Source organism: Sceloporus occidentalis, unplaced genomic scaffold (genome assembly GCF_023333645.1).
Source record: "Sceloporus occidentalis isolate IW3139 unplaced genomic scaffold, rSceOcc1.0.p SCAF_7, whole genome shotgun sequence".
Lineage (NCBI taxonomy): Eukaryota > Metazoa > Chordata > Lepidosauria > Squamata > Phrynosomatidae > Sceloporus > Sceloporus occidentalis.
In genome coordinates, this window is record NW_028316987.1 from 29,357,916 (window position 1) to 29,380,630 (window position 22,715).

Consider the following 22,715-nt stretch of genomic DNA (forward strand, 5'->3'; position numbering starts at 1 on the left):
CAATTGGTGAAGCAAGAGCGCCATTTCGGGCCTTTAAAAGCCCTCTCTCGGCGCCTGCCTTCGCGAGAAGACCTTCAGCGCCGCCGCCGCCTTTGGCTGAACTGACGTCAGTTCTCCCAAACCACCGGCAGAGGGCGCCCGAGTCTGGAAGACGTGAAGAGACGTAAGTGGTTGCAGCGTCGTTCTTTGTCTTGCCTGACGAAGGCTGAGGCGGCGGCGGGGGCTCTGCTTGCTTCAGGCCCCCAAAGGGGTCAGGAGGGAGGCAGGGAGGGAGGGCGTCCTTTATAACCGCCTTCAGTGGTCCCTAAACTCGGCTCTTTAAGGGATTTACTATTGGCCACGTGGCTGAAGTCCATACCTCTTCAAGGGCACAGTTAGGGGACCATGGATACCTGGGAGTTAGTCCCCTTGATGTGTATTGTTGTTGACAGTGTTGTTGTTGATATTAAACACAAAGTTGTACAGTACTGCCAAGTCTCAGATGCTACACACCACGACAGCTCACAAAATTGGATTGCATGGCCCCTAAGGTCCTCCATCTTTCTCCCTCCCTAGGTCTCTTTATCTCACTTCCATAGTAGATAGAGGGAAACCTAGCATTCACAAACATCTGTACTTTATTTTGTTAAAATAATAATAATAATAATAATAATAAATGTTATATATGCCACCTTTCCAAAAGATCAAGGCGGATTACAAAGTCACAAAAGCAAATCCATAGAATACTGTAAAGTACAATACAGTAATACAATCATAAAAACCAATACACACATAAAATACGATACAACTCTAATGCAATACAACTAATTCCCTCTTCCCCCTTGACAGATATGACAAAATGTCTAAACATAACAATGATAAAATATAGAATAAATCATTAAAACCATTACTTAAACAATCAAAACAGAAGGAAGCAGAGATGCCAGATATGAGATTCTTTATATTTAAAAGATGAGTGGCCATTAATTAATGTCGCTGATTACTCTAAAGCCATCATCATCATCATCATCATCATCATCACGGTGGGTGCGGGAGGCAGTCCTCCTCCACCTGAATCCTCCATTGCCTTTTAGGGCTCCACGGTGATGGTATAATATCAGTTTCCTTAAGAACAACAACAGTTGTTTGGCATGTTAAAGACTACTACATTTTATTTAAGAAATACATTCGGAGTAGCAGTGTTGGCCATATGGCTTGAGTACAATATCATCCAAAATCAACAACAACAACAACAAAAATATCTTGAATGATGCCTTTATTTGGCCAACCAAAAGACACAAAATACATGATGCAAGTTTCCAAGCTCCACTGGCTTCTTCATCAAGCAGAGGTGTTAAATCATATGGCAGGGGGGACATGGCGCTGTTAATCAAAGGCTTGCATTTTGGCAAGGTGTTGTTGGTGTGTTGTTTTGTATTGAGACAGTGTGGAGGGAGGGATATCTATGCAGACAGGCCCCTCCTCCTCCTGGCCTTGTGGCACTGGGACACAAGGATTCCAAAGTGCAGGAGATGAAGTTTGAATTTCATTGCCAATACAAAAAGGTACTATACTACTTCTGAGGTCCAAGATGTCTCCATCCATTTTGAGGTCCCAGCCCCCTTTGTTTGGCAGAGAACACTGACTCTCTCAAGAGAAGCCTCCATGCTTTTGCATTAGAAAAAAAATAGGTAGTATTTGGGTAAAATATGACAGTTTAAAAAGAAAATGTTTTACATTTCTTGGAGGCAGAAACCTTAAATAGTAAGATCCCATTCCACTGCCTCCCTCCTTAGGATTTTCCTATAGCAGCTAAATTGTGGTATCTTCACATCCAGGAAAGAGATTCAGGAGTCACTGTGTTGGCCATGCAACAAAATCCACAAAAAAGTGATATGTTTATTGACCATCCAAACTGTAAAAAATGCATCATGCATACTTTTTAAAAAGATTTTATTAGACTTTACATGACATACAAAACATACATACATTACATATATTTTTATTTATTTATTTATTTATTTATTTATTTATTTATATATATATATACACAACAAAAATATAGCCTTAGTACATCTATTGTGTGGGTGCGGTTAATCTCTTTAAACGGATAGTTAACATTGCTCAGTGTCATCATCCATTATTTTATTTATTTATGTGCAGCGTATCCATTTTTCCATTTGAGTCAATTATTACTTTGTTCCAAACAGAAAGATAAATAAGGGGCACGTATCAGCGTGACCCCCGGCTTTGGCAAAAAAGGAGATCACTGCCAGGTGGACAGACATGGTGCGAGGTGCTGTGGATTGTTCTTTGAGCCACACCAAAAACCTCAAAACTATGTCAGACTGGATGGGCTAGTGGGCCTGGACCTTAGCTGTCTCAAAGAAGGCCTGGAGTTTAGTCATGACTGTATTGTAAGGCTCTGAAGGTGGCTGGTGCCACCGATGACAGGACTCCCTGCATTACAGAAGCTTGCCAACCTCCCACAGTTCTTCCAGGAAAGGCGTGGGCGAGGGATCCACTGTGGGTGCCAGTAGACTGAACCTGGTCTCCTGAAAACAGGAAAGAGAGTCTGCGACATTATTGTCTAGGCCTCTTACAAAATGTGCCTTGAATGTGATGTTCCATAGGAGTCAACGGAGCACAAAGTGTCTGACCAGCTGCATGACCCTATCTGACTTAGAGCTCTGGTGGTTGATTATCCTGACAACTGCCTGATTGTCACACCAGAAGCAAACTGACTTATTGGCAAAGGCCTCATCCCACAGGTGAATGGCAATCACAAGGGGGAAAAGCTCTAAAAAGGTGAGGTCATGCAGTAACCCACTGCAGGCCCACTGTTCAGGCCAACGCTGTGCGCACCAGTGACCCTGGAAGTAGAGACCGAATCCCAGGCTCCCAGCAGCGTCTGAGTGGACCTGGAGGCCCTGACCCAGCTCCCAGGGGTGCTGCCAAGGTGAAACTCCATTGTATTGCCTGAGAAAGCCCTCCCACACTGCCAGGTCTTGTTTTATGCCCCGAGAGAGGTGGATATGATGATGGGCGGCCCAGACCCCCGTGGTAATCCTGGCCAGCCTGGTGCAGAAGGCCCTGCCCGGGGACACCACCCTGAAAGCGAAATTAAGATGGCCTAGAAAGGATTGGATTTCTTTTAAAGTAGCCTTGCTGGCCGTGAGCATGGCCTTGATTTTGCTATGAAGGTACTACAATCTTTCGCTGGGCAGGCGGGACACCCCAGCTACGGAATCAAGCTGATTGCCCAGGTAAGTGAGGGATGTGGTAGGGCTTTCTGTCTTGCCCGGTGCCAGGGGCACATATAGCTCTAGCGCCAGGTCCTTGAAAGTGGCCAAGAGCTTTGTACAGGTGTCAGTGTGAGCCTCACCCCAAAACAGGAAGTTGTCCAAATGGTACGTCACAAGGGGGGAGGTGACTCTTCGCTTAACTTCCCACTCAAGGAAGGAGCTGAAGGTCTCGAAGGCCGAACAGCTGACCGAACACCCCATGGGCATGGCTTTATCAAAATACCATTGGCCTTGCACCTTGAAGCCTGAGAGGCAAAAATCATCAGGGTGAACGGGTAGCAGGCGGAAAGCCAATTGAATATCGCATTTCTCCATAAGGGCCCCATGTCTGCAAGCACAGACCAATACCAATGGACCGGGCCCTGAGTACATTGAGCATATGACTGGTGAGATGCTATCCCCGCTTGGGGTAGGCCATGGAGACAACAGCCATGAAAACCCCATAGCCCTCAACCCAATTAATGAAGGTGCGCTCAGCAGGCAGAAACATGGGTCCATTTTTGTCCTTCTTAGTGGACAAAACCGCCCCCACCTCCTCCCCCCGGGCCTGAGGAGAGTGAAAACATCCACAAAACATCCCTTGAGAATCTTTCTCCTCACTTTTTTGTGGAGGTGAATGCCTGGCGGGTTCTCACCTCTGGAAAATTTTGGGATATCGGAAGCCTGCTGGTCTACCCAAACCCCCTGAAGTCCCGGATGGTGGGCTCTACGCCTAATGGCCCAAGAAGGCATGCCCGGGGGTAGCACCCCTTCCAGTCTGTAATGGTCCCTGCTTGAGCTGGCATGTGAGCACTCACCAACCATGGTCAATGGATCTCTGGGTGGCGAGACTGGGGCCTTTTTTGGTCTCTCCTTATTGCACTTTGTGTCCTTTGTTCTTGCTGGCTGCTGGAGGGGAAGCAGAAGGCACTGGCACTATGGAACTGGCAGAGGATGAGCCCAAAGATGCACTGGAGCCACTGGAAGAAGAGCTGGCTGAGCTAGAACTTGGGTGGACTCATGACGGGCCCGTTTTTTCTTCTTAGTCTGGACTTGGACCTGGCCCCTGCTTTCTCGGACCTCTTTGATCAGCTCAGTGATGGATTGTTGGATGCCACTAGAGCTTCGTCCCGTGCTGGAGACTTACTTGTTGTTGACGTCTGTGCTTGTCTCCTCTTGGGTTGGGAGGACTCCTGGACCGGCATCTCAGAAGGACTTTTTTGCTTCTGTCGAGGGGCCAAGTCAGACCAGGATTTCCTGGGCTGGCCTGATTGGCCCCTTGCTGTTGGGGGGGGGGGGGCGGTGGCTGCTCTTGGCCTTTCTTGGCCTTTGGTGGCATCGCACCAGGAAAAAGGAGTAGGGTGGTGGCCCCTCTGGCCCACACACAGGCCCTCAGGCACAGGCACCAAATGGTAGAAAGGGGGGAGGCAACCACTGGGCCCACACCCAATAAGGGGGGGAGGCAAGCACTAGGCCCTCACCCAAGGGGGGGGGGCAAAAGAAATAGTAATACTGCCCAGGTGTCAGAGGAAAAAAGTGGGGGAGGCAACCCGGGCCCTTAGTAGGCACAGTAGCACTGCTGGTGGCGCCCGAGTGCTCCGGGCCGCACACATGGTCCGAGCTGCGGCCGCCGCACTGAGTGCTCGAGGGGCAGCGGCACATGCGGTCCGAGCTGTGGCTGCCACGCTGAGCGCTTGGGGGGGCAGCTGCCACACAAGCCTCCCGGAAGGAGCAGGAGAGTTGCCGGTGGCGCTCACGTGGTCCTCCCAGCTACACCCAGTTAACCCGGCTTGGCTCGGCTCACTTCTCTGCGTGAGCCAGGCTGCAAATGGCACCTGCCAGGGCACCACACAGCCTTAAATAGGCCTCACAACCAATGGGAGACCGAGAAAGAGTCCCACCTCCCGGCCTCCTGTCAAATCCCAGGCGGCACCAAGGGATGACGGCGCCCAGTCGGAAGGCGCTTCCGCTTCCCGGTGCTATCTGGGACATGTAGTCCCGAGCGCCGGAGTGGAATCGCCTCCCCCTAGATGCGCCCGGGCCAATCCTGGCCCAGGCAGCCCCACACGTCATCATCTTTCAGTAGATAAGAATTCAGTAATTTAGTGCACCATGCACTCATGCTATGTTCTCTTTTTTTGGCAGCACAAGCATTTTTGTTCCTGAATGAAAGAAGTATACAAAATTGATGAATAAATACCATCTCTAAAGCTGTATTTGACACCCTAGTCCTTCCATACTGTCTTCCTAAATGGAACTGTTTACTCAAAATGAGTTGCATTGTCAATATGAAGACTGCACAAATGACATGAAAGGTAAGAGCATACAGCTTAATTCTTTAAACAAAAGCAAATACTTCTCATCCTTGTCAATACTGATGGAAATGCCACCATCTGAATTGGATAGAGTTGCGATTTCTACTTTGTAAATGGAAACTAGTTTCTAAAGAGCACTTTTAAATTTATGATCACAAAATGGAATCTTCAAGTGCAGAGGCAGTGTTATTTTAAATACAGCCCATGGCATCCATTGTGGTTTGGTTCCAGGACGCCTTGTAGATACCAAAATCCATGGATGCCCAGGTCCCATTATATACAGCGGCATAGTAAAAATGGTGTCCCTTATAAAAATAGCAAAATCAAGATTTACTTTTTTGGAATATTTTCAAGCCGTGCATTCAAAGTGGATAAAGAATCTGTGGATATGGAGAGCCAACTGTAGAATAACAGAATCATAGCATTGGAAGAGACCACAACAGCCATCCAGTCCAACTTCCTGCTATGCAAGAATACTACAGTTCCTAGAATTCCCTAGCATTGAGCTAGGGCAGTTAAAGCAGTCTCAAACTAGATTATTTCTGCAGCGTGTTTTGGACCAAAGATTATTGCCAGTGGTTCTGAGATTTCTTCTGCCAGTTCTTTTAAAACCCTTCAATGAAGTTTATCTGGCCCTGAAGATTTGAATTCATTTATACTGACAAAGTAAAAAATAAATGACCTTACTGACAAGGTATTACCTCTTTACCTATTCTGTGCTTCATTTCCCGTATTGCTTCATTTTCCCCAGGTTGAGCACTGTGTTCTTTTTCACAGAAGACAGAGGCAAACACGATGTTCAGTAATTTTTCCTTTTCACTGTCTCCTGTATTTTGCCCTCTTCTTCATGAAGCAGCACTAACATTTCCTTATTCCTCCTTTTGCTATGGGTGTAACCAAAAATCCCTTTTCATTGTTTTTAATGTCTCTAGCATGATTGAGTTTGTTCTGGGCTTTAGCTTTTCTGACTTTCTCCCAACACAAGCTGACTATTTGTTTGAATTCCTCTTTGGTGATTTCCCCCCTTTCTTGTGCATGTCCTTTTTCTAAATCTTAGCTCAGTTGAAAGTCCTTTAGACATCCATCCTGATTTCTTGAAACACCCCTCATTTTCCCTCCTCATTGGAACTGTTTGAAATGGTACCTTCAGTATCTCACTTTTAAGAAACTCCCTTCTCTTAGTATTCCTGACCACAGGATCACACCCAGTGTTTCCCTAGGTTTATTGAAATCAGCTTTCTTAAAGTCTGGAATGCATGTCTGACTATGCTTGGGTTCCCTTTTCCACAGTGTAAAAAACTCCAGGAGAATGTGGTCATCCCCACCTAAGAATCCCTCCATATTCACTCCATTAGCCAGATGATCACTGTTGGTTAGGATCAGACCTAAAATAGCTGATTCCCTAGTTGCTTCTTCCACCTTCTGAAGAATAAAATTGTCTGCAAGCCAAGCGAAAAATTTGTTGGACCTTAAATTTTTGGCAGAGTATGACTTACATCAAATAACAGGATAGTTCACTCTGTGCTTCTACATATCAGCAGAGACCTTGACAAAGAATCCGGGCTGCAAATCAAGATTGGTAAAGAGTAAGGAATCATCTAATTTTAACCCACATGCATTCAGATCTGCAGGACCAGACAAACTACATCCCAGAATATTGTAAGAACTTGCTGACATACTCACAGGGTCACTTGCCATCATTTGTAAGAAATCTTGGCAAACAGGTGAGGTGCTAGAGGACTGGAGATATACAAACATTGTCCCTCTCTTCAAAAAAAGAAGATCCTGGAAAGTAAATGCCAAACTGATCTCAATACCAGGAAAAAATATCAAAATGGATTATACAGGAGTCAGTTTGCAAGTATTTTCACAGAATCATAGAGTTGGAAGAGACCACAAGGGCCATCCAGTCCAACCCCCTGCCAAGACTTCCAAGGAGGGAGACTCCACCACTCTCCAAGGAAGTGTGTTCCAGTGTCGAACAGCCCTTACTGTCAGAAAGTTCCTGCTAATGTTGAGGTGGACTCTCTTTTCCTGTAGCTTGCATCCATTGTTTTGGGTCCTGTTCTCTGGAGCAGCAGAAAACAAGCTTGTTCCCTCCTCAATATGACATCCCTTCAAATATTTAAACAGGATTATCATATCACCTCTTAACCTTCTCCTCTCCAGGCTAAACATCCCAAACTCCCTAAGTCGTTCCTCATAGGGCACAGTCGGCCCTTCTTATACACATATTTTTTATACACGGATTCAAGCATCCACGGTTTGAAAATGTTCCAAAAAAGTATAAATTTCAAATATCAAACCTTGATTTTCCATTTTTTATAAGTGACACCATTTTGCTGTGTCATTATATTTAATGGGACTTGAGCATACACGGATTTTGTTATATACAGGGGATCTTGGAACCAAGCCCCAGCATATAACAAAGGTCCACTGTATTATGATTAGTAAACTGAGTAAATGTGGAATAGATGGAAACACCATCAGATGGATCCATAGTTGCTTAGAAAACCATTCTTAAAGACTTGTCATCAGTGGCTATGGTTTAAATTGGAAGGTGATGTCAAGTCAGGTACTGCAGGGTTCTGACCTAGGGCTGATGTTCTTCAGTATTTTATCAATGCTTTTGATGATGGAGTAATGAGAATCCTTATCAAATTTGTAGATTTGAATTATCTGAGTGGTGTAGTTAACAACTAAAACAGTTAAAAAGAACATTGATAAACTAGAAAATAGGGCTGAAATAAACTGGAATTCAACAGAAACCTTCAGGGCACAAATGTACAAGTATAAAATGGAGGATACTTGGCTCAGCAGTACTATTTCTGAAAAAGACCTTGGTTGCTTCGAAGTTGAACATGAGCAAGCAGTGAGATGCTGTAGCAAAAAAAGTCAATGCCATCTTAGCTTTTGTTAATAGAAACATAGATTCCAAACCTCAGATGGCAGAAATAAGTCTAATAATTTTAAGTTGTAAGAGGGTAGATTTCAATTGAACAAGAGGAGAAATGTCCTGGCACTGAAACCTTGGTAATAGAACCATTTTCAGAGGGTTTACTCCTCTGAATATCTTCATAAACAGGCGTGACAGTTTTCTGCTGGGGATGCTCTATCAGGAGATCCTGCACTGAGCAGGAAGTTGGACCTGATGGTCCATAGTGCCCCTTCCAACTCTATGATTCTAGCATCAACTTAAAGAAATAGCACATGTGCTATGAATTTCTTAAGCAAGAGTTACTAGGAGTTTCCTTACAGTAACTTTACTGTCAAGGTGTCACAGAAGTCTGCAGCATTCACATGACATCATAAGTCTGCAGCCTTGGAACCGTCCTGAGTTGTTTTTGTACTCTGGGCATGTTGGCTTTGCAGAAAGAGCATCTCATTGAGGAAGCCGAGGCAGGACTGTAAAAAGTAACAGCAGCTCCATGTGCAATGTTCCTCTGACACAACGAATACTGTTGCCACGGAGATAATGATCATCCCAATGTCATTATCCATCTATCAACAGTGAGAATAAATTTGCTGTGAGATATTGTTTAGCAAATTCAGTATTTTTGCTGAACACTAAAAGCTGCTACATACAGTATGTCTATTCTCTAAAACTAATGAATGTTACATGAACTGAACATGCCAAGAATAATTAATAGTTGATCTTTTACATGTGTTTGTATTTTCAGATGAAGTAACATCCAGATTTTCTTTTTCCAGTCCATAACTGAAGATTGTGTACCACAAATGTAATGAATTTGGAACACCTTTTAATACTTTGCCTGTGGATTTTGCCTTTTCCTCTTTTAGATAACAACATGAGCAGGTAAAGTGTCATATAAAGCCCTCTATCTCTATATATACATGTCAGTATCGCTCTCCTTCTGTAAGCCTGTCTGTTTTAAGATTTGTGGAGGAGAGCTTTTGCTCAGTCCCATCACCATCACAATTACTAGTGGTGAGAACATGGAAGATTGCTCTCAGGGAGGCCTCTTGGGTGTATGCTTTATTTATTTTTAACTTTTGTATGTTTTAAAAAATTATAGTTTTCCTTTAATTTTATACTGTTTTAAATGGTATGATTTTAATTATGTCAGGTTTTAATCAATGTATTATGTAAGCTGCTATACTAAATAATTATATTTCTCATTGCCTGCTCCCAGGCTGCAGAAGTTCTCCCTCTAAAGACTAGGTGGCCCTCCATCTCCTCCTGCCAGCAGGTGTGGACCTTTTACTTGAATAGACATTTGGTAACTAGCTGGCTATGAAGTACTTTTATTATGTTTTAATATGGTAGTTTATTTAATTCTTTTTTAACTTTTATAATTATGTAGGGTCCCATATCAGGATAAACTTGGGATATAAATTAAATATATGAATTTATTTAGAAAACATTTGAGAGAATGACGAAAGATCATCAGAAAACAGTGACAGCAGCACAGTGCATCTCTTCTGGTTTATTTACAGACATATTACAGTTAACAAAACTGACCAAGATCCTTTTTACAAGCATCTGTAAAACGCATCTGCCTAGTTAGAAATCTTTTAGCAGAGGCTGGTGAGGGAGAACTGGAGGAACATGCTTTTGTTGCTGAGTTAAAGTAGGGGGTCTATAGTAAACAAAGCAATAAAGCTTCAGCTGGGAAAGAATGGTATCTCATTTTAGCCAATCATATTATAGCTGTGTGTGAGTGCCTACAACAGGCAAGGTAAACAGCAGTTGCTTTCAGAATAATTTACTGAGCATGCATGAACAACAAAACAGGGGGGGGAAAGAAAGCTGACAAGTCTGCTTCTATTCCAACATTTTTAAAAAAACAAAACAGGTGTGGCCAGTAAAATTAAATTTTTAACAAAAGTGGAAGCTGATGAGGGAGAAAAAAATTCTGGAAACATTTTGTAAGAAACTCTCAGGCTGAACATGTTTTTGTTTATAATTAACCTCTTCTGTTGCATATTGTCCATTCAGAATAAAGTTTGATTAAACAAGTTTGCCTTTCTCGTGCAGAAAAATTCCATATTGTGGGGGGCAGGGCAGGGCGGGGGGTGGGGTGGGGCTACAGTGCAGAGGTTTTGTTTCAATTATATTGTTCATCAATTTTGACTCTATACTAAACTGTCCTGTATCTGGAACAGACAGAGGAAACAAGCCTAGGAGGCTTAGTGCAGAATTGAAGTGCTTCCTGATGTTGCAATTGTGCAAAAATATAAGCCTGAAATTTGGATCCTGATCATCATATTATTAACATGCACTCTCTCAAAGCCCACCATCAAATCATTCTTATTCTAGTACATCATTATCTATTGCAATTTGACTTCCATGAAACAAAAAAAAAATATCCAGAGAAGGTCAAAATGATTCATCTGTTTTATATAGTGCACCATAAGTCACACTTTTCCATGCAATAATCCATAGAAATCAGTATGGACACAGCAGCCTGTGTGGCACAATGGTGCATGGGCACAGATCTGAAACTGCAATCAGTGATCCTCCTGCTGCCCTTGGCCAGTCTTGTTTGGAAGTTCCAGCAGGGCAGTGCAGCTATCATATACCCTTGACTGAAGAATGGTACACTATCTGGGATGGTTTTCTTTTTCCATCAAGCATGCAGCTTTGGGAGGGACACACATGCAGTGGTGAGGGGAAAAGGACACCAACCCAGCCAGCCAAATCAGATGAATCAACCCTGGTGATCAGTGGGTGACAGATTACCTTCACATTCATTGGCCAGTTAATGTATTTTAGAGGTCAAAAACATGACACTCAAAACATGTTGGAATAATATGTTCCATGTAGGCAGCTGGCACACTGCCTTGCCAGTATTTTTCAATCTCATTCCCCCTCACTGTTGCAGAATATGGAAAAAGTTTTCTGTTCCCAATGCCACCTTCAAAGGAAATACGCAGTATTTATCATGTATCACATTCTATGATGGCGAATGCCCACCATGTACTGGTGCCATGTAGTAACCTCTTTCCATAAGCAGCTTCATTCTTCCTGGACCACCACCATCCACTGTGAGTGTCTCGCCCATCTCTCTGGCAGTCCTGAGGGCAGAGGTGCAGCCAACGGATCCTTGTGCTGTAGCATCTCATGGCTTGGGCCCAACCTCTTTAAGGAATTGCCTTCTTCTGTACAATCCGCCCTGTGCGCTCAGATCCTCTGGGAGGAACCTGTTGCAGTCTGCAAAGACAAGATTGACTGCGACCTCCCAGAGGACTTTCTCCGCAGTCGCTCCCACCTTATGGAATGGCCTGCTGGATGAGATCTGTTTAACATAGTCCACCGAGTCACTGGACACCTCTCTTACAGTTTCTGTTTTAATGCTTGCGTCCAGACCAACTCTTATCTGAGAGATTTTATCTGTGAAAAAGTCATTGAATGCATCATAGCAGGCTTTAGTTGGTTCCAAAAGTAGGTTCAGGGCGGGAAGCAGTGTAATTAGCTCTTTAACTACCCTGAACAGGCTTACCTCTCCACTATGTGTTGCTGCCACCTTGGCCCACAGGGCAACAGCAGAGATTTCCTCTGAAGTCTTGGTGGCCAATTCAAGGGTGGTGGTGGGGGTTCCTGTGGCAACTCCATTTGCAGGGGCCAACCAGGCAGCTAGCACTTGGAGCAAGCAGCCAGGCATGAACAAGGAGCAAGCATCCATCCACCATTCCCTCCAACAGCCCCAAAGAGCATGGCTGTGTGGACAACATGCTGAATGCCACTAGGATGCACCCAAACCCGTTTGCATGATGGTGGCAGGGGTTCCCAGGTGAGTGATCAGCACTTCCATCCTGTGTATGACCCCCTTCATACTGCTGGTCTCTGAGTCGCCATGGATCTCCACTGCACGCTGCAGCACCAGGAGCCCTTAGCAGCAGGCTGAATTTTGATTTTAAGGAACAACAGCCCTCTGATTGGAAACCTTAACAATCAGACAGCAAAAACAATGAAATGAATAAGCTCTTAATAGTAATGGGCAACCAGAGCTTGGACAGTCCTTCACTAGAGGTAAAATCATGGCAAAGTGCAAAGTGGCACTGATTTGCACTTTGTACTTGTTTGAAGGCACACAACTCATACACTGGTATCATATGAGAAAAACATAATACTGCTGTTGGAATGGTTATTTAAATACCAAAGGGAAAGAATGGAAAACCTTTGTGAGAGCAGACATGCATAGATACAACAAAATCTACCAAAAAAAAAGAAATACTTTTATTGACCAACCCAAATGCATCATGCAAGCTTTTGAAACTTCATCGGACTCTTCATCAAGCAAAATATCTTAAAATAATTTTTTTTGTTGTGTGCTATCAGGTTGATTCCAACTAAAAACTCTGAGGAGGATTTTCTTGGTAGAATTTGTCTTCCTCTGAAGAACGTGTGACTTGCCCAAGATCACCCACTTATCCCTCACCTGGGGATCCCTGCCAGTATCCTAGTTCAACACTCAAACTCAGAAAAATAAAATATTAAAGAAAAGGTAAAGGTTTCCCTTTAACATGCATGTCTAGTCATAACCAACTGTAAGGGGTGATGTTCATCTCGATTACTAAGCCATAGAGCCAGCATGGTATGAAGATGACTCCGATGGTCATGTGGCCAACACGACTACACAGAATGTTATAACCTTCCCCACTGAGAAGTGGTAGCTGTTTATTTGCATTTGCATGCTTTTGAACTGTTATGTTGACAGAAGCTGGGACTAGTGACAGGAACGCATTCCATCATGCTGTGCTTTGGAATCAAACTGCTAACCTTCCGGTCTTATGATTGACAAAATTGGCATCTTAATCACTAATGCTATGTGTCCTACATGATACCCAGTATGAAAAATGACAGCAGTGCGTGTTGACAGCAATGTACTGGAAGAGAGTAAATGAAGTTTAATCCAGAAGAGAGATGCTCCCGGTCCACTGAAGTGTAAATAAGGAAATAACAAACCTGTGCTGCATGTGGTTACACTACCCTTGAAGACAAAGGTTTGCAGTTTGAGTGACTCCTGGAATCAGCCTTGAACCTGAATGCACAGTTTTTTGTAGTGGCTGACAGTGCATTTGGACTATTAAAACTAATGTGCCAACTGAGTTGGTCATGGGTACATGTTTCTTGTTAGGATTATTTTAATATGCTTTACATGGGGCAGACTTTGAACACTGTTTCAACATTTCAGCTAATCTAAAAGGCTACAGCAGCCAGATTGTTAACAGAGCTGGTTACAAGAGCACATGGCTCCTCGGTGGCAACAAGAACCAATTCCACCCCCACAACCCTCCTTCCCCATTATGATTGAGAGTGAAAAACCTTTTGAAGTGTTTTAGACACTGGATTCTAGATTTTACAATAAATCCAATATTTCTTTCGAAGGAAACGTTTTTCTAAAGCTGAAAGTGAATGAGTTTATTTCAAACATGTACAAGCTCCTCTTTTGGTTCAAAGCTTTCATGCTGCATAACCTGAAAACCCTGGGCTCAAAGAGGAAAAACCTGTTTTAGAAGGACATAATACCAGGAATCTGGCAGATCCTGCCATAAAAATGGTTGCTAATTGCTGTTCTTTTTTATTGGAGAAAAGATTGATTGTGTTTATACTGCTGAACGTAAATGCAACCCCGAAGGCAGTGTTATTAATTTGTTATAAACCTGTAAGAGGGATTTGGTGGTGAAGCCAATGGGATTTGTAGTGTTTGTGCAAAGAAAAATAATTGGCTGGCCAGGTAATGAGCAGATATTGGGGGGGGGGGGGGCAGAGAGGATGGTGTAATGATATTCACCAAAGCCAGTTTCATGAGAAGAGCTTGAAAGGGGCTGTGTGTGAGAGGGGCGGGATGTGACATCACTGAATGAAAAAATGTTTGGGTTTGAGTGAATGGGAGTAAAGTCCACAAACCTACAAGGTTTGTGCACTGCTTACTCTGTACTTGCATCTGGGATTAGGCAGGCAGGCAATTGGGAAGCCAGCCACAGGCACAGCAAGCCAAGCCAAGCCAAGCCTCCCTCACTCCTCCTTGCAGCAACAGGCTGCAACCCAGAGCCCAGTGTTGCCAACAAGCCTCGAAGATAATTCCCGAAAATGTTTGTCCAAAACACGCTGAATCCCCCCCAGATCACACGGAATATTCAGTCACAATTCCCGGAAAATTCCCATAATGTTAAAATGGCAGATGTTTTGCAAATAAACGTAAACATAATTGAATAAAAATAATTGTAACTTATTTCAACTCTCAAAATCACCATTGAACCAAACAAAGAATCTTTCAGTCCTTTTAAGATATTTATTTTGACATGAAGGGGGTTCAAGAAGCTTTGTGCCAAATAGAAATGTGTTCGGCTGCAACCGCACTGCAGAAATAAATCCAGTTTGACACCCTTTTCATTGCCATGGCTCAGTGCTAGGGAATCCTGGGAATTCTAGTTTTCGGAGACATTTAACCTTCTCTCTCAGCAAACTCTGGTGTGACAACAAACTACAATTCCCAGGATTTCCTAGCACTGGACCATGGCAGTAAAAACGGTATGAAACTGGATTGTCTCTGGAGTCTGGAGTGAAGATGCAGCCTGAGTTGGGTCCAAGACACACTGCAGAAATAAACCAGTTTGAGACTGCTTTAACTGCCCTGGCTCAGTGCTAGGGAACCCTGGGAAGTGTAGTTTTGTGAGACATTTAACCTTCTCTCTCAGCAAACTCTGGTGTGACAACAAATTACAGTTCCCAGGATTTAATAGCACTGGGCCATGGCAGTTAAAACGTGAGTGAAGATGCAGCTTGAGCTGGGTCCAAGACACACTGCAGAAATAATCCAGTTTGAGACCAATTTAACTGCCCTGGCTCAGTGCTAGAGAACCCTGGGAAGTGTAGTTTTGTGAGAAAGAGCTCTGGTGCCACAATGAACTACAATTCCCATGCATCTGAGGAAGTACGCTTAAGTCTAGGAAAGCTCATGCTGCCAACTTTTCTTTCAGTGAGACTCAAAGGTGCTGCAAGATCTCTCTATCATCATCACCATTATTATTATTATTATTATTATTATTATTATTATTATTATTAAATCCAAATGCAGCTGAAGAAGTGGACTTAAATTGGCAACACTGATATCCTGTAGACTCATTCTCTGGGGCTGTGATCTGGAAGTGTGCAGGCAATTCCCTTGTTCAACCAGGGAATCCTGGGAATTGTAGTTTCTTGTGACATGTTGAGACTCTGCTTTTACCGGCAGCCAGGGCTCCATGCATGAAATCCTGGGCTTGGTGGTTTGTTGTGCCCAGAATCCCATCATCGCAGGGAGCCTTGCAGTTAGAAGCAGTGCCAAACTGGATTATTTCTGCAGTATGGATGGCGATGGAAAAGAGAACGAAAAAGAGAGCCACAAAACAAAATTCTGGGAAGACAGGGCCGGGATGCCAACTTACCAGGTGATCTGCCCATGCTCAGAGGCATATTTAATCACTAACACACACACACACACACACTCAGGGACATCACATTCACATCACACAATCCAAATGGTCCTCACAGTACAACAACGACCCTGAGAGGTAGGCTTGGGGCACTCTGCCCAAGCTCAGGAATTCATAAATTCAAATGTCCCTCTCAGGCACACACAGAAGTCCACAACATCAAGCCATGATACCATTGTCAAGTATTGCCTTTGTGTGCCTTAAAACTTATGTCTTACTTGGAAATTGAAGGCAATTGGGAAGCCAGCCAAGATCCCTCACTTCCTGCCTCTCTCTCTCCAGCACTGCAGCCACTTTGCTTTCCCCTGGAGCCTGAGAATGCCTGGGGGGGGGGGGGGGGGCAACCACTGTCCTCTCTCTGATTGGCTGAACTATTCCTCCAAACAGTTGGGGTTGGTTGGGCTTGCTCTGTCCTGGCTCTCAGAGGGAGTCATTAGAGAGAGAGAGAGAGAGAGAGAGAGAGAGAGAGAGAGAGTTTTTTCTCCAGTCCTCTTGGCTGAAAACTGTTACACTCCAAAGGGTTGGTTGCTCTGCAGCAGTCTGGAGCTGAAACGGGCCAAAGTCGCGGAAAAGGCACTGAAATAGAGCCAGGCGTGAAAATCACACGAAAAGCTCTGAAAAGTCGCTGTTTTCGCGTGAAAGTTGCAAAATTGGCAACACTGCCAGAACCACAACACAAGCGAGCCAAGCAGCAGCAGCAGCAGCAGCAGCAGCAGCAGCACATGCCTCCCTCGCCTCCGCCCTGGCTGAGTTTTTCCTGAGGGAGAGGGTGACCAGCTGAGCTTTTCCTTGGAGGGGATGACCACTCTCTGATTGGCTGAAAACTGTTAGTGTGACTCCAAATGATTGGTTGCTCTGTAGCCTCTCTCTCAGAGTCAGGGCCACTGTTGCCAATTTCGGGAGTTTGTCCCGGAAACTGGGATTTTTCAGGGCTGGAGCTGAAATGTGCAAAAGTCCCTGAATCTACACAGAATAGAGCCAGACACGGAAATCAAACGGAAAGCACTTAAAAATCCCGATTTCCGTGTAAAAGTCACGGAATTGGCAACAGTGCAGTGACCTCCTTGCCAATTGTGAAGCTTACTACAATTTGCTACTCACTACAATTTGGGGTTCATCATTGTAGTAGCTGAAGATAATACTTCATATCACTAATAAAGCAGGCTCTAGACCACAAACTTTTATGCCACAATAAATAAACTCAGACAAATAGGATCTGGATGCATATAGTTTAAAGTCAAGGCGAAATGTCATCCATGACTAGTGTTGCCATAACCTGGCTGCAACCGGGTTTTTCCCGGTTTTGGCGGCACCTGCCCGCTCACGTCACGGGTGCTACCAAAACCCGGGAAAAACCCGGTTGCAGCAGGGTTGCTCCGCAACCCGCGGGGCCTCGCTGGCCTCCTCCTCCTCCACTGCGCATGGCCGTGCGGAGGAAGAGGAGGGGAGCGAGGCCTGGGGCAGAGGAGGCGAAGGGCGAGGCGGTGCCTCCTGCGTGCAGCCGCGCCAACCTCCCCGCCTCCCTGCAGCCTCCTCCCTCCTTCCTGGCCTCTGGAGGCCAAGAAGGAAGGGAGGCCCCGGCGATCGCCGGCGGCCCCGCGCCTTCCTTCCTGGCCTCTGTGGAGGACAAGAAGGAGGACAGGCCCCGGCGATCGCCGGCGGCCCCGCGCCCTCCTTCCTGGCCTCCGAGGAGACCGAGGCCTCCGCAGAGGCTGGGAAGGAGGGCGCTGGGCCGCCAGTGATTTAATTCTGAAATGTAGGACACTTTTTTTTAGTGTCCTACTTTTCAGAATTTTGTCCTACATTTTCCCCAGTTTGGAGGTCCTCATTTATGGCAACCCTATCCATGACTGACTAAATTACGTTTGGTTTTAGCAGCATATGTGAGGAATGTAGTCTGGCTTCAACTGAATTCTTCACTCATTACCAGATAATTTTGCCTTTGTGGGCAAGTATCCACTCAATGTATTACAAAAACTTTTTTGGGGAGGCAGTTTCATAGGTCTGCATTGGTGGTTCAGTGGTAGAATTCTCGCCTGCCACGCGGGAGGCCCGGGTTCGATTCCCGGCCAATGCAACAGATTTTTTTCCCATTATATTTTGGCCTGGTGGCGGGGACACTGTAATTACCATTAATGTATGTGTTTTAATTAAATTTATATTCTAAAAATAATGTTGCCTAAAATGATGAAAACCAAAACATAAGAGTTTGTCTAAAAATGTGCTTTGAACAATTTTGAAAATCCAGAAATCCAGCAACCAAGCAGACAAAATTGTAAGTGCTTACTACATACTATTAGCACAACACAACCAAAAATCTGAAACCACGGTCTTGGAAAAATGCTCTGGAGATGCCGGGGATTGAACCCGGGACCTCACACATGCGAAGCGCGCGCTCTACCACTGAGCTACATCCCCCAGCTGTCTGTGGTTGCTCAGTAAAGTACATGCATTCTACACAAATGCATGCTTAGGAAAAAACATTAATTCTGACAATTATGTACCCTTTTCAAATAAAAAAGGAAGAAAACAAGTACAACCAAGCCACATAAGCCATAATAATTTCAAGTGACACACAGACAAAGGAAATACCAAAAGAAATCACTCACTCAATATGCCTTAAAGGTCACGCTGCATTTCACAAAGCCCCTCCTCCTATTCTTGCCTAAAAAGCTGGCAGGCTTCCAGAAGATCACTGTTCGTTTTCTTTGCGTTGACCTGAAACTCAAAAGTATCTTCTATTTCAATGTCTCTTCACAGAAAGTTATTAATTTCTGTCAACTTTATGCTTTAGAAGACAAAACAAAAATCACTATCAAGTTTTAAATCTGCGTCCTGCTTCATCCCCAAGAAAGCTGGTTTCCAGTGTACAAAGTAATAGCCTTTAGTTGTTCCTGCCATGTAAATGTTTGCAATTGACTTCATACATCTAATCTATCAAATAAGCAAGTATGAAATGAACACATAAACTATGCTATCCAATTGTAAGACAGTGGGGAAAAATGATACAAACCTTAAATAGGAAAAATAAAAAACTATTATGTGTAAAGAGTTAAAATGTATCAAATACCTCAATTATTAGAACACTGCAGCAAAATTATGCTGTTTTGAGTTTTTAGTATACCTTTTATCTTGCACAAGATGAATTTTGTATACACATTTTCAGCCACAAAAGCAACCTCCCTCCACAACGTAATTTGTCACTATTTACTAAAAGAAATTCCATTGTTAATTTGATCTCAAGTCATTTCTACATAGGTCATCTTATGATTCCAATTTTAATTCATTATAGTAAAAATACAGCTGATGATGGAGATGTTCCTATTCCTTTGCTACCACGGAGCCAGCACTTGCAGTATGGTATCAGTTTAAAGGGGGAAATAATCTTGCTGCAAAAGGGTGCTTTTTTCCCTTAATGCAGGCAAAACTAAAAATAGGGGGCATGTTTTTAAAATATTCAAAAGACATGCTATTAATAATTAGAGGTAATTACTGCATGTAAAGAGTCAGGGGAAAACAGCTGCTCCTTTGGTGGTTTTATAGAACATAATAATGGTTTTAAGGAACATCATTTTTGGGTGCAGGAGAAACTTTCGTCCCAGAATACTGTAATTTTGTTAACATGGAGATATTAAAGCTCGGTATACTACCCAACATAGTCAGATGTCAATTGGGGTTTTATCCCTTTAGTTTAGAGTGCAGGTCTCTACACAGTACTTAAACTCATTCTCTGCTTCCAAGTTGTTATGATTAAAATGACTCTAATAAACAGAGGGAGAAAAAAACTGCAGAAATATAAAGTTTTATCTCTTACTCTGAGAACTACTGATTTCCACAAATAATCTTTGGCGACACACTTTTAAAAAAAATCCTTAAAGGCTGATTTTCAAAGTGCTGTAAGTATACAGAGTACTACAGTAGACCCTTCTTATATGCTGGGGTTTGGTTCCAAGATCCCCCGTGAATAACAAAATCCATTGATGCTCAAATCCAGTTAAATATGACATAGCAAAATGGTGTCCCTTATAAAAAATGGAAAATCAAGTTTTGATATTTGAAATTTATACTTTTTTTGAACATTTTCAAACTGTGGATGCTTGAATCCGTGTATAAAATATCCGTCTATAAGAAGGGCTAACTGTATTTTATATGTCTCCAGTTTTATTTAATTCATGATACAGGCTGAAGTCTCTTACCTGAAATGCATAGGGCTGAAGTGTTTTGGAATTTGGAATATCTGTATTTGATATCTGTACATACTGAGATATCTTTAAAATGGGACTCAAGTCTAAACACAGAATTCATTTATGTTTCATAACATAATAATAATAATAATAAATGATTTATTTATAGCCCGCCCAATCACAAGGAATCCGGGCAAGTTACAGCAATAAAAATACATAAATATAAAATACATAAAAATAAAAATACACTCTTCTTCTTGAGCTAGCCCTGATTCAGATGGGCCAGCCTTTTCACTCCCTCCCAGGCCAGAAGTGCTGTGTTTGGTTTGACAAATTCAGTGTTTGGGTCAAATTTTGTCAAAGTTGTCACTGTGGATGCCACTTACTTTGCTCCACTTTCCTAACCTTCTATGCCACATATACACCGCTCATTATGGCCATAATGCCTCATTTAAAACTTTGCCACTTCTCATTCCAAGTGCTGTGACTGAATCCTTCAGTCCTCCATTTTCCTGTTCTTTGTGGTCCATATATATTAATTAAGGAAAGTAGCCAATGCTTTGGTAGCAGGGATAGTGGGCAAGCTCATGGCCCAGAAAGTGGAAAAGTAGACATTTTGAAGCCACTCTGTTATTTCATTCTTCAGATGGAATTTATCACACTGGGACTAATTTTGGCATTAAAGAGAGATTAAAGCAGATTTAAAGCATCCCACAAATTAAGCAAAAATTGTGAGTAATTGCATGAATGATTATCATATGCAATTGTGCAAATAAAGTGATATCAGAAATGCATTGTTGCTGAAATCCTGAAAGTAAAAAAGATGTGTGTTAATGCTTCTTTGTGACCACTTTAATGGCGGGTTTTGTGCAACGTCGTGTGAAATGGTTTCTTGTAATTACTTGGTTATTCCAGAATATTCATGGGATAAACTCCCGATCTCCTTCGTGTGATAAACTGATGTCTTGATTGTCTGCCACCATGCATCCCATACATATATATTTCCCATATGGTCAAGGATGGTTATCCTTACTGGCATGTATTGCTTTCTGTTCCCTATAAGTGTGGTTTTACTACTAGCACTCTTTTCCATAGTGGCAAACACTGTTCATGTTTCTCCTGCAGGCATCTCACTTCAAAGCCCAAAATCAACAAACAGCAATATCTTTTAGGGGCCAGCTCCAAACCATGGAATACATTATGCAAGCTTTTGAAGCTTCACTGACTCCTTCATCAGGCAAAGATGTTAAAAATCATACATGAGAAAAATTGTGCCAATAGATTCTGTCTGAAATGTTGTCAATTCAAGTGGGATTGAAGGATTTCCATGCAGGCAGAGGCCACTCCGTTGCTGGGCATGAGGACTAGAGACAAAAAGCAATAAAAGACAGGCAATAAAATGTCAACGCCTATTTGCAACAGCAAAGTTTCTTTGTGCTATTTTTGTATACCTCGGTTTGACAGCCTCACAGAATCATAGAGTTGGAAGAGACCCCAACTGCCATACAGTCCAACCCCATTCTGCCATGCAGGAACTCTTAATCAAAGCATCCCCATTGACAGATGGCCATCCAGCCTCTCCTTAAAGACCTCCAAGGAAGGCGACTCCACTACACTCCGAGGAAACAAACAAACAGCTTCATTTATATACCGCTTCATACTGAACTAACAGTGTCTAGGAAGTTTACAAGTGTAAGCTAATTGCCCCCAACAAGCTGGGGACTCATTTTAGCAACCTTGGAAGGATACAAGCCTGAGTCAAGCTTGAGCCCTTTCACTTGTATTGAACTCGCAACCTTATGGTTTCGAGGGAGTGGCTGCAGTGCAGGCATTTAACCACTGCGCCACCAGCATGTGTTCCACTGTCCAACAGCCCTTACTATCAGGATGTTCCTGCTAATGTTCAGGTGGACTCTCTTTTCCTGCAGCTTGCATCCATTGCTCTGGGTCCTGTTCTCTGGAGCAGCAGAAAACAAGCTTGCTCCCTCCTCAATATGACATCCCTTTAAATGTTTAAACAGGGCTATCATATCACCTCTTAACCTTCTCTTTTCCAGGCTAAACATCCCCAGCTCCCTGAGTTGTTCCTCATAGGACATGGTTTCCAGACCCTTCACCATTTTAGTTGCCCTCCTTTGGACACATGGCTCCAGTTTCTTTTTGAATTGTGGTGCCCAGAACTGGACACAGTATTCCAGGTGGGGCCTGACCAGAGCAGAATAGAGTGGCACTATTACTTCTCTTGATCTAGACACTATACAGTGAAACCTCGCCATACGCGGGGGATCCGTTCCAGATCCTGCCACATGTGGCGATTTCTGCCTATGCTCGAGCCCCATTGTAAACAATGGGGCTCGTGCACGGCGGCGCGGCGCGCACGCGCCCATTGAATTGAATGGGACGCGCCACCCCTTCCGCCCCACATGCGCGCCGCAGCTTGAGTGCGTATGCTCAAGGCCGCGTATGGCGAGCGCACGTATGGCGAGGTTCCACTGTACTTCTATGGAATG

General features: G+C 43.6%; 1 long non-coding RNA gene and 3 other non-coding genes across 5 annotated transcripts; 3 read left to right on the forward strand and 1 right to left on the reverse strand.

The window, feature by feature from the left end:
• The first annotated feature begins 84 nt into the window (after positions 1 to 84).
• Positions 85 to 10,526, forward strand: LOC149309462 (uncharacterized). Of its 2 annotated transcripts, XR_016281910.1 has the most exons (4): positions 85 to 163; positions 2,190 to 3,245; positions 5,409 to 5,578; positions 9,259 to 10,526. It is a non-coding gene; the product is annotated as an uncharacterized LOC149309462 (long non-coding RNA). The 2 variants fall into 2 exon arrangements; XR_016281909.1 differs by lacking the exon at positions 2,190 to 3,245.
• On the forward strand, positions 8,890 to 9,163 carry LOC149309463 (small Cajal body-specific RNA 13). The gene has a single exon (XR_016281996.1).
• A 7,501-nt stretch (positions 10,527 to 18,027) lies between the features above and the next one.
• TRNAG-GCC (transfer RNA glycine (anticodon GCC)) lies at positions 18,028 to 18,098 on the forward strand. The gene has a single exon. It is a non-coding gene; the product is annotated as a tRNA-Gly (tRNA).
• Positions 18,099 to 18,367: 269 nt separating this feature from the next.
• Positions 18,368 to 18,439, reverse strand: TRNAA-CGC (transfer RNA alanine (anticodon CGC)). Its single transcript has one exon. It is a non-coding gene; the product is annotated as a tRNA-Ala (tRNA).
• Positions 18,440 to 22,715: the final 4,276 nt, after the last annotated feature.